The following is a 21,686-nucleotide window of genomic DNA, read 5'->3' as shown; positions in this document are numbered from 1 at the left end:
TCTGAACCTGCAGTTCCTACATTTATGGCTGGCTGAGGGTGTCTGGCAGTCTGTTCAGCCACCATAACGAACAGCTTCCACCTGGTATATGGTTGTTTTGGGGGACACAAGTCCAGAGACATTCTATTAGCAGCCTGTTCCTGCAAATACACAAGAGAGATCATGGCACATGGTTGATTTTGGCAAGTTTATTTAAATACTTTTAATTTTAGTCATAGTCAAATGTCTGATAGAAGTGACATTTGGATTGCTCGCTATGCATTTTCTGGAAGAAAACTTAGGAGGGGTTTAACCAATACATTTTACATACCGGTTTAGCTATTCAGTCCTGTGTCTCTTTTATTTTAGTTTTTGTTGCAAGTCTTTGAGGCATAACCTAACTTTAAAGGCCAACTAAAGTGTATTTGCCTTTTATATCTCTCCTTAGCTGTGTCCTACAGATTTATTTAGTCAGAAAGTATTTAATCCTAAGCTAATATAAAGGTATCAGAAGTTTTCTCCCTTTTTTTTTCACCAAAAAGTCATTGTTTGAACACAAATTAAGAATGACTTTCTGTTGAGGCAAAAATGATTTGACATTACTTCACTAAAGGAGTAAAGCCACGAGGTAAATGGCATACTTATTTTAAAACAATTATGCTAATAGCACTGTTCAGTTATTTTTTAAATACACTAAAATTAACAAAGTATCTTAGGTTTGCATACAACCGATTTTTTTTAAAGGCATTTTTTCAATTGAGGTTCCCTCCTCTCTGATGACTATACTTTGTGTCAAGTTAATATAAAAGTAACTAGCACATACGACACTAGCTGAAGATAAAATGAAGGTCAGTTTGGCAGTTCATGGAGCTGAAAAGTTACAATACACCTCTGGGCTTTTGCATTTACATAATTGGGCATAAAATGAACTACAACCACAAGAAAAGTATGGAGCTGATACATGAGTAATATTAGCGCAGATTTTCTTATACAAGCTGATTATTACGTTTGATGCAATGTTTTCCAAGCATTCACATATTTTTGTTTGTTTGGGGTGTTTGTTTTTTTCCAAGTTTGAGAGCCAATTAAAGTACTGCATGGACCAATGCTATGAGAATATCCCTCCTCTTTTCACTCCTGTGATGGTTAGTTTTGATTGACAACTTAACACAACATATAAACTCTCTGGAAGAGAGTCTCCATGAGGAGTTGTCTTAATTGGGTTGGAATGTGAATGATTTCCTTGACTGGGTAAGTAGATTGGGATAACCCACTCTGAGTGTGGAATTCTACAATGTGTGGTCACTCAGAGTGACCACTGGCTCAAGAGCAAGGAGCAGGAGTGATCCCAGGAAGATGAGGATGAAAACACCACATCCTTGCCTTATTTTTCTTTTCTAGCAAAGGGCATATTGAATACTCAAATGGCACACAAATAGCTACTTTTAATATTCACTTTTTTTTATTTTGGAGTTTTATAATGACACAATGAGCAGATTATACCATGACTTTAAGCAGAGGATAATCCAATTTGAATACAGGTCACCTTTTATAATTCTTTCACATTTAAATGAACTTGTGTGATTGAGACATTCACCTTCCCCAGTGTAAGACCTTGGGCTCGTTTGCCTTGGGCTCATTTGTCAGCAATATATATGGCCTAAAATTAACTTAGAAACAGGCTCATGAGATTACTTGCAATGGTCCAAGATAGGCACATTTATAATACCACGTTGCAAACAAGGAACAGGCTTGGAAAGGTCAAAGCCATTCTGATAAGAGAAAGAAATGGGGTTGCAATATTACTCCCTGAATAAAGTCATTAATTTTCATCACTCATAAACGCCTACGTTTGCTTCTTCAATGATGTATTTATTTGTTCTTGAATTTAATAAAATGAATAAACTGTAGAGCATCTCATAAAGGAATTTATACTTTATTGATGGGACACCATTGCAAAGGAAGTAGGCGCATTAAACAACAAATAATGTGGTAATTTATGTGGCCAGATAACTACGGAGGAGTCCGATCTTACCTTAGTTGGTGCTTCCATAGCAAAACGTACCACAGACAAGGGGCTTAGACAGTGGGAATTTAGTTTTCCTACTTTGGAGGCTGAGAGGTGCCAGTATTGTTGCATTCCAATGAGCTGTTTTCTCATGGTCTCATAGGACAGAGGGCAGAGAGAAAGGGAAGCAAGCCCACTTCTGTACTTAAAATAAGGACACTGATTCCATTTGTGAGGCTCTACCCTCATGACCCAATTCCCTGCTAACTACCTCTTAACATCACATTAAGGTCAGACTTCATCATGCATATTTTGAGGGGACATAAACAGTCTGTAGCAAATGTTTGCGTAATCTTGCTACTAGTCTGGCGATTACATAACACCTACATATTTGTTATAAAATGGAGCAACACCTGTACTTAGAGAGTTCGGTGAATTAAATGAGTGTAGTGCAGTGTCCAGCACAGTCGCTATCATTCTTGTATGTAGTAACATTAATACCACGAAAATATGGGTGAATGCATGGAAGCCCATACCCTAATATAAAACTCCTTATTCTGGAAACAGTGCATATGCATTATCACCACCCACTTACTCTAAGTATGCCATGTGGAATGGCAAACCTGTAGATCTTAGCAAGCAGGGCCACAGAATGCCACTCAGTATGAGATGTGTGTGTGGAAGGATGCCCTGTTTGGCAACTTGTCCATGCTTGGCCCCAGCTACAGAAAGATGAGGTCATTTGCATTCCATCTGTTCACCTTAGCATCCAGTATGAAGTGTAAGCTGCTCACAAGGGATGCAAACCATGGGACTGTGTTTGTAAAGATAGACTCCGGGTAAAAAACATTAGCAGTTTGCAGATTGAGCACACAAGAGAAATTCACCAACAGGATTAGAAGACTTGGCTCATGTAGACAGAGCCCATGGGGCTCATTAATTAGAACTCTGCGGATGCAGGTTTATAAACCCCAAGTTTCGCCAGCCTAAGCAAAGGTGAGAGAGGGGTTTAAGATGAAAAAGTTGCACTGGGTAGCTCAGATTGTGAGATTTAGAATGCTTGTACTAAACCACATGGAGACTGAGCTCCTGTGTAGAAAGACTGAGATCTAAATGATCCTCCTACATCTTCTGTGGATCTAGTCAATGTTTCTTCAGTGTTCATGGTCAGCCTATGAGTATCCATCCCCAGGCTCCTGGATCTGCGTGTTTTTACATGTCCAGCTACCCAGAGAGACATACAATGTAGAAAAACACTAGCAGCGCAAGGGAAGGGAACCCTTACAGCACAAGCACGGGATGTGTTGTAATGTATGAAGGGGAAGAAAGAAGCACAAGGGAGACCCACACCTTACTGTGGTTAAGTTTCAAAATTGTTTCAGACCAAAAGAGATGGGAAGAAAGATTTGTTGTATTTATTATTATTATTATTATTATTATTATTATTATTATTATTATTATTTTGCTTCATAATAAATGCAGGCTACCAAGACACTGTCTGTTAAAATAAAAATGCACCAAAAGTTGCAGACCAAGATTGAAATCAGTTTATAATTAGCAGTGACTAATAAAAATTTAAAAACACCAAGGGGTTGAGGCTATAACTATATTGGTAAAGTGCCTGTCTACCATGCATGAGACCCTGGGTTCAATCTCCAGAACTATATAAACGGTGCTGTGGGGCATTTCTGTAATCCCATCACTTGGAAAATAGAAGCAAAAGGATCAGGGAGTTCAAGGTCATGCTTCACTACATAGCAAGCCTCAAGACTAGCCTGGGCTAGTATCAAAGTAAACCATAAAATATAAAAACAAATCAATACTTATTCAGGTTCCACCCAAACACATGTATACTTTCATTTCAAAGGCCAAAAGGAAACTTTAAGTGACTCAGGGCTATTGAATAACACTTTCTATGCAGATATTCTTTTGAGATATATGAAGAATCAGCTACCAGGAAAACTAGATCCTGTCTTGGGGGTGATGGTGCTGAAGGTACTGAGAAACAACCATTTGGAAGAAATCAGTAACAAAAAGAATCACCCTTTCCCTGAGTTTTCAATTTTAAAGATAGATGCTCTGCTTTAGTTACTCTGTTAGCAGTAGCAAGTAGCAGCTTTATAGAGAAAGAGTTCACTGGTCGGCCACCTATCTTATATGGTAGGTTCCAGGCCACGGAGTGACTCTGATTCACAAAAGAATATATACTTTCTGGAGGAACAGTATCTGAACTTGACTTTGCCCCCTTACATGCACATATATGTACATGTACCTGCCTACAAGTTAATGTGTACACACATGCTACATGCATCATCACACAAGGAAGAAAATTTTTGCAGTAGTTACGCCAATTTGTTTTCTGTCATTATAAAAATACTTGAAGATGGTTACTTCTAAGGAGATTTTCTTAGCTCACGGTTTAGACAGCCCAAAGTCCAAGATTGAGAGGCCTCATCTGCCTTCTTTAGGGGTGAAGTCCTGTCCTTGACTTCTTCATAATATAAGAGAGAGAGGGGGAGGGTATCTAGTAGAGCACAGAGTGGGACAAATGCCCAGTGTTAGCTACTCTCTATCAATTTTACTCCCTCAAGAGCCCATTCATTCCAAAGGTCAGCATCTCCTACGACCTTGAGACCCCTGCTCTAAATTGTTCCATAATTTCTTAATGAGGTCATACATGACAAATCCTCCACTGCGCAGTCTCTGAGAGAATAAAGCTCATCTGAACCTTAGAAACAGGACTGGGCACAATTTCCTACCATGGCATTAGTTTGCCTCTAATGTGCACAAATGAGACTTCTTTTATGGTCCCAGAATGCAATCCACTTTTTCTAGGATGTTTAGAACAGCTTTAAGTCTGTAGACATACACCCTTCAAATCTGGAAGAGAAACGGTGGTGGCTTATTCACTCAATAATGGCTGTCAGGCACCTGATATATCTGAGTCACTAAAACAAATGCCTGGTAGTGAGGAAAACCAGATTTGGTCCTGTTCTTTGTGGGAAATGGTATCTAACCAAAGACTACACATTGAAGGGTTAATGACAAGAATAAGTTGAGGTATCCCAGAGCACTGTGAGATATTTAACTAATCCAAAGGTGTGGGAATATTACCAGGAAGTATTTATTGCTAAAGCTAGGATGTGTTTCTACTAATTTATTCTTTGACAAATTCTTACATGGATATAATACATACGGTCATATTCATCTCTTCACCTTCTCCAATCTACCCTCTATCCATGTGAATGCCTCCTCCTGCCACCAAGTTCCCATTGGACTTCCATGACCTTTTGCTTTCATACTGTGTAGTCTGACCATACAGGCACTATGAACTAGAATTCCCAGGGTTTCAACCTTCATTTTGTTTTAGTCCTACAATTATGTTTGACAGCATCATTACTTAACTTTTTACATTTATTTGTTCTGTGTATGTGTATTCGTGTGTGTGTGTGTGTGTGTGTGTGTGTGTGTGTGTGTGTGTGCGTGTGTGTACATTTGTTGCATGCTACAGCACATGCTTGAAGATCAGAATTTTGTATGATCTGTTGAACTGTCTCTTCACCCCCTAATATCATTTCTATAGTAATTTTTATGTTGCGTGTATGGGCATGCTATATACTTATGCAAAACATATCAATCATCATTAAAATCTATGCATGTTACAATATGGATTAATATTTTACTTCAAATGCTATTAAATAAATTAATAAAAAGAACTGAAAAGTCTAGATATTAAAACAAGCCCATGATAATTTATATTATACATGTTTCTGCATCTTTGACTTGATGCTTTATTTTATTGGGCATATCTCTGAAGAATGAGAGTGTTAATTTTGACGAAGCTAGAATGACAACTGTTTATGATTAATTATTTTTGTGCACTCTATAAAGTATATTTGCTAATCACCAGGTCTTTGGGACATTCCCTGTTTTTTTTTTTTTTTTATGAGCTTTGTGAATTTGAGTCCTACCTTCAGTGCTACAACACATCTTGACAAATTTCTCTGTGTGGTTTGAGGGATGTGTCTTCATTAAGTTTCTACTGTGAACCACATTGATTACTCATGATTCTGCATATCTCATCTTTCAAGTGAGGGTGCTGCTTGGTGGGTTTTGCTGAGGACCCTCTTCTTAGATGAGGACTTTGTATGTATATATATATATATATATATATATATATATATATATACATATATATATGTATAGATATATACATATACACACATATATATGTGTATATATATACATATATATATATATGTGTGTATATGTATATATCTATACATATATATATATATCTACATCTGACCAAAAAAAAAATAATGCACTAGATAATTCTCTGGGAGTCTGTTTATAGAGGCATTAACTTGATTCATGAAGGCCAATCCCAACTCAAATTTCAAAGTAAAGTTTCTACTGAGTACAATGCAACATGTTTCCATGGTTATGCCCTGGACTTGCTTGGGACATCATTTCTTTCTTTTAGCTGTCATTTGATGATGGAGTGAAATGAACTGAAGGTAGACTGCAATTTTATAAATATCTTCCCAACCCACCTTTCTTTCTCTTCACTCCTCCCAGGGTCTCGGATCCTCAAGTCCTGACTTCTTTTTGGAGGCTTAAATTCAAATGGCCTGTTAACAGCCCAATTAAAAAACTTCCTATCACCCTGTGCCCACATCTGTTTTGTTCTACTTGGATACTTTGTTTCTCTATATCAAGAATCATGAAATATCCCGAGGGGTTTAAAATAGCTTGAAGCTTATCCTCTTTCAAACTGAAGTTCTCTTCCTCTGACTTATTGATCCCTTGATTCTTGGTTGTCATGACGCCATCCCAATGTCTGCAAGTGGCTTTTAAAAAATATTTTATTTGGTTGTTTTCAGCATAAGAGTTAGTTTACCTCAAAGGCATTGTATTTTAGCGAAAATAAATCTCTCCCTTTAATCTTTCTCAGCAGGCTATAATGGAACTGTGACTATTTTGGAGGTTATGGTGTATATACTCTTGACATTAAGATAGTTGCTTAATATTTTTTTATTTTGTTTTGTTTTACAGATTGGAGGGGTGATGATATGAAAGTTAATTTTGTGATTATCATGCCTTTCCTTCTGGGTGCCATTTTCGAGTAGAGCACATGAAGCACTCTCCAAAGGAAAGCCGAATGGGGTTGGAGTTTTACACACTGTTGTCTTTGTTAGGCAGGTTCTCACCAGCTCATGAAATGCCCTCAGTGACCTTTCTTATAGTTCCAGTGTAAAGAGGCTAGCTTCTTTTCATAGCACCAATTTCGCATAAATGTAATTGTCTCCTTCCTGAATAGCAGTTAATTGTATACATGTTTCTGCTCTTCAATTTCCTCAAAATTATCACTATAAACCTGGCTAAAAGCAGCTAGTGACAACCAAGCTACAGCCTATAAGTAATGCTGTCTTGAAATTTCCTTTTACAAAAATGGATTAGTCTATTACCTTAGAATTCAACATCATACAGTTTTTCAGCTTATAGGTCAAACGTAGGCAAACAGTTCAACAAAATGCAAATATAGTTTCTAGTGCAGTTCTCCCATACTGATCCCTTATTTCCATCTGAGACTTCATGACTAAAACCATCTGTGTGTCTATCTGCTTTGTAGTTTGAAATTCTATCAAGTTTACCAGTAAAGTTGGGCTTAAAGCTTTCTAGGGGCTTCTCTAGCTCATACTTCTAAACACTTCCAAATTTCTCCCCACAAACCATTTTCAAATGCCTAACATGACATAGATTTAGTCAAAGCAATGGTCCTGTTTCTCTGGCGGCAGTATTCTATATTAGTCACCTTTCCATGATGCTTGACAGAAATCTCTTAAGGAAAACAATAAACTTTTACTTTTTGTTCTTAGTTTCAGTCCACAGGATGAGGAAATATGGTGCTCTGATTAGCACTTTCTGTCCAAGCTATAATTTGAAGAAGGTTAATAGCTCATAAGGGAAATTTCCTTCAAGAAGAAATTTAGGTGACAGACACTGAAAAGATGGTGGAATTATAGCATCACTTTGCAATCGTAATAAAAACAGTTGGCTTTCCTTTGACCATTAATGACAGCTAAAACCAGTGACATTGGCTGTTATGTTTATGTTGAGCAAACTCAGTTTTATTTAAACAAGTTTTCATGATAAAAAGTTAATTTTTAAAAGGCTGAAATGTAAATGGAATTAAAAATAATAATATTGCATAATTGCTGGCTCAACCTCTGGGTACCTGCTGTAAAAGAACACACCACTATGTGCAAGGGTATTTGCCGGAGTCTTTGTTCCCAAGAGCAGAATGTGAGAAACAACCTAGACAGACATTGAAAGAAGAATGGGTAATTTGTGGGGTGTATTTAATCAGTTCAGTTTAAGTAATGAACTAATTCTCTGTGCCTGTAATACCATGTGAAAAGGGCAATCATTAAATGAAAATATAGGGTGAGGCCATACATACAAAATATTATAATATAAAAGTTTCTATGTGTTATTTAGCTATTGCATAGATATACAAATGTTACAATCTGATTAAAAATGTCCAAAATGGTAAAGTGAAACAAATTTTCTCTTTAAAATGGGATTAGTATGTTATAGACATATCCTTAGTGTTTTTCAAAGTAAATGGGTTTTAATATGTGATGAATCTGTGGGAGTAAATACATTTTTTATTAAATCATTTTCACAGTCTCATTGGCTTGTAAATATTAGTGATTAAGAATTTTTAATGGAGCAAGATTTTCCAACTCTAACAGAGAGACTGCATTTGTATTTACTGAAGAATAATATACTATACTAACCATGTGTGTTACAAATAAATGTGGAAGAGATTAAGGTTCACCGGAAGACCACATCTACATGCAAAGTTTCACTCTCCACTTAATAAGTGAACACTGATGAATAAATATGAAATTTAGATAACAGAAGTGCATTTGGCTTCTGGAAATCAATCAGAGATATAAATGATTACACTTATCCATGTCAATGACAACTTAAAAATCTAGACCTCAGTTGGCTAACAAGGTCTTCAGTGGTTATGGTCATTCTTCATGATTAGCGGACAGGTCCCACATTATTTCCATTGACCTTATATAACTTTGAGAATGACCATCTGGAATTGCTTAGAATATCCTGTCTTTGCTAAGTAGATTCAACTCCTAGCCTAACATGGACATCCAACTCCAGATAAAGGCAGCTCACCTGACTCTACGTAGCATTTACTTTTGCTTGACATGCCCCTTAATGTCACCATGCGCCTAAAGAGAAGAGAATTCTGGTTGGGGTGAAAATAAAAATTAAGTTTAGTTGCTATTATTTGTTGAGAATCTGTGAGTGAAGAAGATGGTTGAAGCCATGATAAGGAAGGGGTGAATATTGAGTCGCTGTGAGCTGATGTGAATCTAAATAACAGCAGGGTTGAGACGCTCGCTTCTCCTGTAGATGACTTCCTTCTGTTTCATGGTGATGGTTTAAACTAGGACAGAACTTTGGTTTTCTGGGGCCACTACAGACACACACACACAGACACTCGTACGCACACGCGCGCACACACTTCACACTTCAACAATCCCTTATGGGTAAAAGAGGTGAATTTGAAAGAGACAATGACCTAATTAAAGACATCAAGTCTCCGGGGTTCCCCTATTCAGTGACCAATATCATGTCATCCTTAGTAAAACAATCACCAATCATCGGAATTTCTGAAGTTCCCATAAAGGATAAATCGTGTGAGAAACTGAGGTAGGGACTGTTTAATGTAGATACAGTACCACAACAAAAGCAAATTGTTTGGAGCTATGTCCACTCAAAGAGATATAGGCTACTATACAAAAGGAATATTTTAGGACAATAGGAACCAAGTGGGGGTATTAGGAAGAGTCATTGGCCCAGGACAATGAGCAACTCAGAAAATGACAGAAGAAAGGAGGGAAGATGACAGAGGAAGGAGGGGACACCTTGCACTCAAAAGAAATTGTTGAAAAGATCTTCCCAACCAGAGATTCTGGGGATTTCTTTAAATCTACAATTCCAGCCAAAAGATTCCAGCACGGATTTGGGGATTCTTATATTTGACAAGCCCCCACATGTTTGCCTTTCCTCCAAGATTTTACTCTGATTTGATGAATCTGTAGTTGGTTGAATATGTGGCTTTACGATTGCTAAAAATACCATAAAGCCAAGGTCTTTCTTTCAGTACTTGCGCATCTGGTAAAATGGTTAGTTAAGCATCAGAATTTTTAAGTCTTGGCCAATAATCTCTAGTAAACACTTTTCATAAGCTCAAGGTCCATGTGGAGGGGTATTCTATGTTTTATTTCAATGCAAAGGCAAAGCCAGAGACCAAAAAACAGGGGAGAGTGTAATTCCTTAACTGCTTTGGTCCATGGCTAACTAGTGTGGCTGGGATTTTATAGTTACTACGGTAAGCTGTCGATCTGACTTGAACCAAAAGCAACCTTCACTAAATGAGGATGAAGTCCCCAAAAGAGAGGTCAGTGCTACAGAGACTATGAGGCTCCTTATCACAGACTTTCTGGGGACCACAGAAACACAGGTGCTGCCCCAGCATGCAACCAGTGCACCGTGCAAGACTCTAGGTTACCAGAACAGTCCTCTACCTTGTTTGTGGGCTAGACATCCCTAGCAGACAGAACTTGCTACATTGTCGACAGGTCCACTGCAAAACTGGAAACATGAATTACTTGGTTCAAAAGCTGAAAAAGGGTTGTAGGTACAATGCACACCTATTACCTCTGTATTTTCCTTTATTTAATGTTCACATGTACTGAAAGACATTCTAGCTGTAACTCCTAACTATCCATTCTGGGACATGCATATGTGCACCCTCCGAGATGCAAAGTTCTACCTCCAATCAATCTCTGTGCAGCTAGCATGGAGAGACTCAAGTGATTTGTATCTTTATTTCGTGAGCTTCCTACGTGGGAGCCATGTTAGGTATGTGAGCAACTGAGACATCTGAAGCTTTACCCTCTGTAGTATGTCAATTGTTACTGAATATGAGAAAGAGGGAGGGGGCCTTCCACTTACTTCCCTATAGATGTCACTGGACATGTGGTATCACATCTTGGGCCTTGGGAGGCTTGTACCCAAGATCAGCCCAGTGGAGGGCTATAGTTACCTTTGCATCTGCAGGGATCAGGAAACTGGAAATGACTGACACACAACAGATAAGATAGCAGATAGCTGCAGATCCATGCAAGGTAAAGTATGGAGGCTGGTGATAAGGGACCATCTGTGAGGTGATGCCCCAAGACGTGTCCCACTTTCTCATCCCCCATTATTTACAGAGTGCATGTTTAAATATACATAGGGAGAATTATGTAGAGATTGAAGAATACTGAACTGTAATCGTAAGGTTCTGTTGGTCTCAAGCTTTCGAAGCTAGTCCCTGCCAGGAACCTGCTGCTTGGACAACACATTTGACCAGGCCAATATGTAGACATTTCTTTAAAGTAGAGGTTTCATTTAAAGTCCAATAATGCAGGCAGTTTTTAGCAAAACAAAAGCCCTGTGCTTTGGACATTCTCCAGCTTCTTTCTTGGAAAGAAAGTTTTAGCAATATTTTACAAGTTAAATGTTCTCTCTAACTTTTAATATATAGGCGAGCACGGCATTTTCTCTTTTGTTGTCCTCTTTGCTGCTCATTTTTGAAAAGGTTTCCCTGATTTCAGGTTAGCCTGTTGGATGTCATTGTTAGTTTAGTTCGGCAGCTTTAATAACAAACATGGTCTCTGTCTAATTTCTCCTTTTAAATAAATGGGTTCTCTGAGCAGGCATGAACTTTCACCAGCTTGTCTCTAGTTCTCTATTTCTGGACAAGCATTTCAGATTGCAGAATTTAGCATCCGTCAAATGGGTTGTTGTGAGTGCTTGCGACTCGGGTAGCAACGATCCATTGATTACTTTTGCTTTTTTCTCTATCATATTCACTATTCATAGAAACATCTTCTCCCCAACACATAAACTCAGATCAGACTCCTTGCTCCAGAGAAAGTAAAACATGACTACAGAGCACGCCACAGCACCTATTAGGCATCAGGCCAGAAGAGCTTAAAACATGGGAAGAGCCATGATCATTAGTTCCCTGGTAACCCTTCCTTGGCCTTCCCTTCTTCCTAGTCTCTCCCCAATTCCTGAGGCTCTACTCTTCTGTTTTGATGGCATAAGAAGGCCATGGCCCCTCCCTGGCTAACTCCTACAGGGCTGTCACCAAGACTGGAGTAGATGGCCAAAAATGCAGATTTAACAGAAACCACGGGTGAGTTCCCTGGGGAAACCCACAAGAAAATAAACACCACAGGCTGTCCTAATGTGAGAAACTTCTCTTGAACTCTATTACCCTCCTCCACACCACCAAGAGATGGATTGATGGTTCATCTAAGCATCTTATGCCTGAAGGTCTTTTCCAGGATAGAGAGCTCTCTTGTGCGGCATGATAGCAAGATAGCCTTCTACCACTACCTTGATTTCAGCTTGCCTCCCCACGGCTGCCCCATCAGCCTTGGCTTGCCAGACAGGATTCTTCCCTCTTGCCAAGAATGACACAGTCTACAGACCACTCTGATGTATAAAGAAATATCACCTGTAGAGAACGAGAGGCCATGTCCTCTCTTGTGGCAGATTCTTCCGATCTCAACAAGGTAGATCTCTTGATGTCGCCAGAGATAGAAAATCCTGTGAGCATAAGAAAGACGCGTGGTTTAAAATGAAGTGGAAGCCATGCCTCATGGATAGAATAACGTGGTAGGCAGTGCACGGTGCAAAAGGGGTAAAGCAATGGTTTCCGATATAAATTCAGGAGCTTCCGCCACGGGCAACCGTGGGCAGGCAGACAACCAAAAACAGCTCGCAGCCCCCTAGAGTAGTGAGCTCAAGGTCAACAGAGGTGGGGGTAAGAGCCAGTCCAGGAGAGATCCACAGAGCGCTGAAAAGAGATGGTTCCCATGATGAGTGAGGGAGTAGACTCCATCGCTGTAACTTCCAGGGAGCAGCCCCAGCCGTAAGAAATGGTCATGGTTGCAAATTCCAAACTGGACACAGAAGCGAAAACATGTGGAGAAAGGTTCAGGGAGCCTGGCCTGGCACCTCCCTGAGTGCTGTAATCACCATAGCTGTGCACTGCACGTGTGGTTTAACCCCCTTGCTTTCTCTTTCACTCTTCAGGAAGAGGCAGCCAGAATTCTCGCCAGCAGCTAGTGTCCGTCGGCACATGTGCAGCTTGAAACCCCCACACTGCAGTGAATGTGCAAGAGAAGCTGCATGACATAGAGTGTTTTGCCCCTTGCTTTTCTCTCTGGGTAGCTTCCACTCCCCCTAACATGGAACCGAATGGTGCATGCCATCAAGAACGAGGGGACTCATGGGCGCCTTTATCCGATCGATCGTCCATCCTTCAAAAGGACACTGTCAAGCTGTTAGTGTCTCTGGTTTATTTTCGTTCCAATGCAGCACTCCCAGCTTCAGGATTCACTTGGGTCTATGACTCGCACCACAAACTAAAAAAAAGGAATCTTCGTCTCCTCAGTAAATCTGGTCGATTTCTCCTTGGAGATTATTTTTTTTTCTTTGCGTTTCCTTTTCGCTCACCTCCCGACCATCTTTTTTGCTGTTGCACAAATGTTTTAGAAATGATCCCATGTCACTGGAAGTAAAAAGCTAGCTGAAATTTATGGTAAAGTTCCACAACGTGGGTGGAGGGTGGGCGCTTAACATTTATCTCCCCTGCTTGGTGTCTCGCCACCTCGGGGGAACACAAAAAAAAGATTTTGTGAGTCCCACTTGAGGCAAATTTTACAAACAAACAAAAACAATTTTCCCAGCCTCCTATATGATTTTTACCAGATGTTCAAGTCTGATAAAAGTGGTGCATGTTTGGTCCGATTCTTAACCTTTAGCTCTTGACAGTGTTCTTTTTAGTTAACCAGTAAGTACCAGACCATGTTCGATCTATTGTGCAATTGAGTCTGTGGTCCTTCCTCAGCTGTTCCTTTACAGCCCTGCAAACTCCTGGGAGAGATCAAAGGTACATATTCCTGCAGTAGGAGGGAACCCACTGGGAGGTACTCAGGGAGCTTGAATAGCTTTCAGGGATAGAAGAGCCCAAATGGTTTCAATGTTCGGGTGCGGAGGGTGGTAATACAGCCATGGTGTTCTTCCCTTCACTCAGTGATACTGTACCAGGAGGTCAGAAACCTCCTTACTATTCTTCCCTCAGAACCCAGTATCTAAACAATGTGGTCTCTCTCCCATCAAACTGTCCAGGCATAGAAGAACACACTGAGCAGTCATGCCATGGTGTTTCAGCAGGCATTTGGGATACCCTGAAAGCCACTGCATCATAGCTGCATGTTTGAACCCTTCCAGTCCAAAGGCATTACGTGTTTCTTGTACCAAGGGCAGTGAGTCTAACTAAGGACACAGCAAGGAGATCCTAATTCTGTGACAGCTGCTGGCTCTGTCAAAAGGGGATTGCTAGGATGGCAGATGTGTTTGTCTTGTCGTGACAGCAGGCACAGAGAGAGGAGAATCAACTGATGTCATGACGTAAAGGTGAGTTTTTGCTAGACCAAAGTAAGCCAACATCTTCTTTGACTGTGATTTATGGGAGGGTAGAAGAGAAAACCCCTATCAGCAAAGCTAACAAGTGGGTTGTCAAGAACTTTAAGAACAGCCAGCCAAACTTCCCATCTTCAGACTATAAAGCAACACCAGAGAGATCAGTGGTTTTAAACCTGCATCCCTTTGATTACGACTGTATATTTTTATCATGTCATCCTGGAGAAATAAAATAAGAAAGTGGTTCTTTCAGAATTCTTCTGTCTTACACTCTTAACATAAGAAATAAATTGCATTATTAAGACTGTTTCTGTCCCTTTTTCTGAGGAATAATCACCGAGGCAGATCTAACAAGAATGTCTCATTGCAGTGGGTAAACTGAGCATTGAGGTGATCAAAAATTCTGTAAACAAAATCTAAGTCTAGTAGAACAGAACATAGAGACATTGTTTGGATTTGAACTTCTTCAAAAGTAACAGAATCTGTTCCTACCTGTGGCTTTAATGGACCCAGAATACACAGGTACTACTACTAGGACAACACCTTGACACTAATGTTATATATTTTAAAAGACAGCAAGATAATTTCATGTTATTAATTTTTAAGCCATGTTTATATGCCATAGTTAATATATGTGTATCTCGTGGAGACTAGAAGAGAGGTTGAACCTGCTGGACCTTGAGTTAAAGATGAGAAAAGAGCTGTGTTCCTATGGGCAACTGGGAACCGAACTGATTTTCCATGAGAGCAGTTTTTCTGGGCTGTTCCAGTCCCCATGACAATTTATGTAAACTTTGACGGAGAATTTTCTTCATCAGCTTATGAATGACTAAAAAGCAAAGACTATTTGGAAGCTTTCTTTGGAAACGTTGATAATTGTCAGAATTCTCTTCTAGTTAAAATTTTCAGTAAGCAGATGTCATGTTGGAACCAACCTTTCTGCATGTCGGGCTTCACTGACTTCAATGAGAAAATTAAACTGTGTATATATTTCACTCTTATTAGTCTACTAAAGAAATCATGATATTGCAGAAAAACAAAGTGATATGTGTTTGTGTACGTGTGTGTGTGTGTGTGTGTGTGTGTGTGTGGGTGGGAATCGTGTATGTGTTATCTCTCGTCCTGTTTAAGATGTAGAAATCAACAACCTAAATAGACGAACATTGACCAGAAATTGTCTGTTTCATTAAGACAACGCTTTCGTGACTAGCCATTGTTGAGGTCAGTATTCAGAGGAGAAGAGAAACTCCACAATGCTATTTAAGATTATCTACAGAAAAACTATGGAGTTCTCACATAGTAAGAGTTTATCTATCTTCAAAAGTACATTCAAAGTCTTTTTTATTGCCAATCATGGTGAGGAGGCAAGAAATTTTAAATTATGTTCCTAGTCCCCCACAGTGGAGAGGATGTGCCAAATATGCAGATTTTTCTGTGAATGTTTTCAAGAAGTGGAATTAGTGTCAGTGTAGAAAAACTAACGTGGGGTTGCCTAGGTAACAGAAGCCAGACTCAAATGGTTCAGATAGTTCCTAGTTGAAGAATCAGCGAGAGCCACCTTCCGGACTGCATTCTGATATCAACCAGCTGATGCTCGTGCAGGAGAAAGGATGGACAGCTTCCCCAGAGGCTTCTCGGGCCAGACTCCAGGAGTTGGCAAGCAGAGCCCAGCAGGGCCATAGAGGCTACCCCAGTGCTGGTGGCTCATGGATTCTATTCTTGATGAGCCTTTCTCCTCCTGCTGGAACTCCATGGAATTTTCTGATGCTCTTCTCTTCACTTCATTGCATTGCTTTACTAATTGATGATGGAGGGAAGAGAGGTGGGGAGGGAAGTTTGGATGTGTCTAGCCTAGACAACAACTCTTGTTCCTCTTTTCATCATGTAAGTCCAGGGTTTATTCCTGGGTTCTTAGGCTCAGCAACAAAGGCCATCACCCACTGGAGCTGCATCTTGTTCATCCTGCTCTCTACTGTGGCTAGACTCCTCCCTTCTGTATGGGAGTCTCTGTTTTGCCTGGGGTTTCCAACTCTGGGCCTGACAACAGACACTTTGCCTTGTGGTCAGCCAGCCACTTCTGCAGCAGGATGCTCCCTCCTATCTCCAGCCCCCACCCACCGCCCCAGAGATCTCTGGAGTAGAGAGCATATCCTCTGCAAGTGTAACCTGTACTTACAGAAGCAAACAAAACAGACAGGCTCACACTGAATGCCAATAATACAGAAATCTGTTTATATTACCTACTCCTAACTATCTCTTTAGAATGCTGTAATGTTAGGTTTTTTTGTTTGTTTAAGGGGTTGTGACACTGAGCCAAGTGAAAAATAATCAAAACAAAACTCAACCCGTTGACTCCAGGCTGTTGCTAGGGTCTGCCAGGTTTTTATTTGTTTGTTTGTTTGTTATTAAGAGAATGAAGCATTCTCTTGGTTCACTTCCTCTCCCTATATCCTGCTGTCCTGTTCGCACCAGATTAAGATTGCAACCTGTGTCCCCAACAAGGCAGGGTTGGCTACTTGATCCTGGAATGAGCCCACAAAGAGAGCAATTTAATGGTGAAAGCTAGAGAAGGGGATTTATTCAGTGTGGCCACACATTGAGATGGGAGACTAAGGATACAGCAACTCCCCAAATCCATATTCTTGTCCTGTCTTAAAGGTATGATTTAAATAGAAAGTGGGGTGTGTGGGGGGGAGGTCTACCAGAGCCAAAAAGCAGGTCAAGGTGTTTACCCATCTTCCAGGCTCAGACCAATGTCTCTCCTCAAGGTTGCACCTGACAAGTTGTAAAGTTCCTGGGGTTTCAGATGTTCCCTACTTCCAAGGGAGGATCTTAGGGAAACACTATGTTCTCAAGGCCTTATTTTGTAGTCTGACCACCAGAGAGGCCTAAGGTACCAATGGTTACACCACTGACGCAGTTCCTAAAGGAATTGTTGCATCATTAAATATATTTAACCACCTGAGGCAAATTAACCCTGAGCCCACGGTGTTTTATCTTCAGAAAGGGGTTATTTGGGGTCTGAGTTAAAACAAAGAGTGCTTTGAGACAGTTACATGGGTTTGGGGTCAGATTGCTTTTGCTTGCTGCCCCCATTTTTTGAGGGGCAGTGTCACATGTGGCCAGGGTAACCTGGGATTTGCCATGGCTGAAAGATCACCCTTGACTCCTTCTGATTCTACTGCCTTAACCTCCTTACATGCTGAGATCCCAGGTATAAACCGCTTTTCTGGTTTATGCAGTGCTGGAGATCAAACCTAGGGCTTCCTTTCCACTTTGCATTCTACTTCCTGTGAATCACACCCAGCTCTTTCTTAAGATTAAGAAATCGGATAAAGGTAAACAATAAAAGCAAGAAGCTTGTGGCCAAAGCCCAAACATTAAAAGTTTTAGCTGACGCTTCAACAAACTTTCCACATGTCTTATTTTTATTCTGTTTTGATTGTATTTTATTCTTTCACAACACTCTGTGTATATATTTTTTTCTTCTTAATAACGATGACTTTCCAGTTCTTCAGGATGATGCTCTCTTTTTCACATGAAACAGGATTGGTATTTACCTGAATCAAGTGACTATAATTACCAGGGCTAGTGTTTACTGAATACAGTTAAAGCACCCTCAGATGTTGTTTATCACAATACCATCCACAAGGATTTAAAACAGGGGTATATGCTCTCCTATAAAATTTCAATTATTCGCCTGCAAACGGTGCCAGTGAGCACGATCCATAGACTCCCCTCATGTTGTGCCTGGACCACAGATGAGAAGTGCATATGCTGAAGAAGCAAAGTTAATAACCCTTGCCTCCATCTCTACGCAATGATGCATTTCCCTCCACTACGTCTGATTTTTATGAAACGATTTATTTTGTCCTGGAAAGGGTTAGTCTAATTTTACACGTATTCAAATGCTCCAGGGCATGATATCTATTTCCTAATTAAACAGGACTTTTCAGATAATTTAGAGCAAGACTCAGAGGGGGAAAGAACGCTGCTAATTTTAACAGTGATAGTGAAAATCTCCCATCGCAAGAACAAACATTACTGTGTTCAATTAAAATAGAACTAAATTGTGATTATAGCTGCCTGCCTGATCATCAGATAGACTGTTAATATTTGGGTATTGTCTAAAGTGGAAGTTCTGGGGTGGATCTCTGGGGCAGTAATGAAAACAGGTAATTATGTTGAGTGAAGAGAGCCACTATCTCAGGGTTTTCTAGGAGGCAAGGTTACCTTGCAGCTAGTTTTGGGAGGAGACCAGATGATATTTTGTTGGGAACTGCCTTTCCTGTCAAGCAATGAGATCAGAGTTTAGCTGTAATACCTATTTTTCAGCTCTTTATATTGTCTGACTCTGAAGTTAATATCAACTTCTTAAATCACTCACAAGGTTATAAAAATATGTGCGTTGAACATTTACCCTCAAAATATTCTAAAAATCACATGTAGGTTTTTAAGCCTTCATTCTGGTTTTTCAAAATAATTCAGTGAACCATTGTTTTAGTGATCCCTTTCTACTTTCTTTCTCCTTTAGACACGGCTTCACAATGTGCTAAATCTATTTCACACGCCCTATCTAAGAAAGAATGTTCATTTTCCAGTTTCTGTCAGTGTTACAACATCGCCCACTTTTTGTTCCTTGTTGCTGTTGCTTTAGTAGGTATAAAGAAAAGCAAACTCCTAAAAAAAAAAAAAAAAAAAAAAAAAAAAAAAAAAAAAAAAAAAAAAAGGGAGAAAGCAGAAGAAAATGACTTCTTTTAAATATTAGCAGCACTTTTATTAATAGACTGCTACAGTAAGGTGTCACCATCTGCTAAAAAATTGTATAGAAAATCATCAGAGTCTTCAAAGCAAGATCCGAACTATTGCAATATTCAGAAGGAATAAGATTTGTGGTTTCTATAGACATCTGTATTTTCTTCCTGATGACTTTCTTTTGGTTGGTTTGTTGGGATTTTATGGGATTAAGGTTGATGTGTTCGCTTTTATGTCCTTAGGCAAATTATCTGACAAAGTCAACTGAATGGAGAGAGGATTCATTTCAGCTCAAGGTTTCAAAGGTTTCAGCCAGTGTTCACTTGGCTTTGTCAGGTCTGAACTTTGCACTCAGGTGCAACCTTCTTGGGTAAAGAGCACGTGGCTGATCAAAGCGGCTTGCCTGATGGTGGCTAGAAGCAAAGAGGAGGGGTTGGGTTTGCATTGCAAGGCCTCTTCATGAAATCCAAGGAAGTATGATTCTGAAATGTCTTCATCCTTTAATAGGCCAGAAGTCTCAGAATCCATTCACCTTCAAAATCCCTCCCCCCTTCAACATTGCTGCTCTGTCAATACACCAGTTTTGAAGGGGGGTACCTACGAAGGAAGCCATCAGCTGTGAAGGCTGGAAGTTAAGGGTTTAGTTCTAGAGTTCCCTTTTAGCAAGGATAAGTGGAAAGAAAACTACATGGTCCTTGGTTTTAGTGACCACTAACTTGTTAGAATGCTAATTTTGTCTTGTTTGTATCAAACTTGAGTTGAGGATTAGGACATGGAAGCTTTTGTGTGTGTATGTGTGTGTTTGTTAGCCTTTCCTATTCTCTCTCTCTTTTCTGGTGACCCAGTATTCCTAGGATGAATCTCCTAACTAGCAGCTGAGAAGGTGAAACTTTATGTGAAAAGCTGTACAAGTTGTAATAAAATAGGAACAGTGTTCTGAGATTAAAAAATAGAAAATGGGAAATTATGAAACTCTTCAGCCACTCATGGCCATCATGTCTCTCCGTCTTGCCACTCTGTGAAGACATGTGATGCTCATGAAATACAAATCAGAATGGGCAACTGAATGCTTCTTGGTTCCTAATTCCCACAGCACAGAGCGGTGTTATATATGGGTTTTAATTTATCCCCAAGACTACATCTCTGTGTTGTGCCATGGTTGTGTGTGTGTTTCCATTTTTTTTTTTTTTTTTTCCAGTAGTTTGGTAATCATTCAGTCCTGGCAGTGTAATGGGTCATTTAACTCTGTTACCCATTTCATTAATTGTCATCAATGTGGACTGTGTCATCCTCCCTGTGCATGCATGGTGGCATGGGCGTGCTTTAGAAACCCTGTAGTTAAATGGCACGTTTTCTCACCAGTAACTTTACTTGGGTCAGCACCTCTTTTTCTTGGTATGAGTAGAATGTTCTGGTTCCTTTCAGAGGAAGTTCACAGTAGCCCAAGTTATAGTATTTTATTTACTGTAGGAGTAAGGGAGGTGGATGTTGCAGAATTGCACAGCGGTGGGTGACAGGAATTCAAATGTCTTCATCATCTGTGCAGGATCCATGTGTAAATAAACCCATCTCTATTTTTATTCGTAGTTCTAACGGCAAGTCTGTGTCGTGGGTCTGAACTAGGTGGAAGACAGGCGCTATAAGAGACAGGGTAGCGCTCTGTGCACGTGAAGACCAACGAGACGGCCTGCAACCAAACGGCCGTGATCAAACCCTCACTAAAGGCCACCAAGGCTCTGGGAAGAGCCTTACCTTTCCAGACGCCAGCACCAAGACCCTTTACAATGTGGAGGAAGAGGACAACACCCCTTCTGCTCGCTCCAGCCTCTCAGCAGCCCACAATGGTGGTGCACAGACGCGGACCACCTGTGACTACCACGCCGCCCCTGCCACCCCACCTGACCGCAGAGGAGACTCCCCTGTTCTTGGCCGATCTCATCATCCCCAAGGGTTTGTCTCCCTCCTCTTCCTCAGCAACAACAGCCGCTTGCCCTAGCAACCAAAGCAGCAAAATCCTGATGGACCAGCCGGGGCATTCACCAACTTTGGAGCTGGGGTCCCGGACTTCCACGCTGTGCTGGCAGGCCCGGGGGCACTGGGCACCGGCGGGCTGTACTGCCCCTGCCTCCCCTGCAGCACCTGCAGATGCTGCCCCTGCAGCTGAGCACCTTCCGAGAGAGGAGCCCATCCCCTCCCGGGGAGGATGACGAGGATGACAGTGAGAGGCTGCAACAACCTGCAGGAGTTCGTATGAGCGTAAGGAACACTTCGGAGGAAGACAGAACTGGAAGAGGAGGAGGACCTGCCTGCAGCCAGCAAGCTAACCCCTGAAGATCTGCCGGCCCTGACGCCTCCTTCTCCT

At 40.6% G+C, this 21,686-nt stretch overlaps 1 pseudogene; it reads left to right on the top strand.

Annotated features, from left to right (window-relative positions):
* The window catches only part of LOC127237808 (metabotropic glutamate receptor 1-like), an 88,375-nt pseudogene extending 66,692 nt beyond the window's left edge, over window positions 1–21,683 (top strand).
* Window positions 21,684–21,686: the final 3 nt, after the last annotated feature.

The sequence above is a fragment of the Phodopus roborovskii genome, unplaced genomic scaffold, assembly GCF_943737965.1.
Source record: "Phodopus roborovskii unplaced genomic scaffold, PHOROB, whole genome shotgun sequence".
NCBI lineage: Eukaryota > Metazoa > Chordata > Mammalia > Rodentia > Cricetidae > Phodopus > Phodopus roborovskii.
This window is presented reverse-complemented; position numbering and strand designations above follow the sequence as displayed.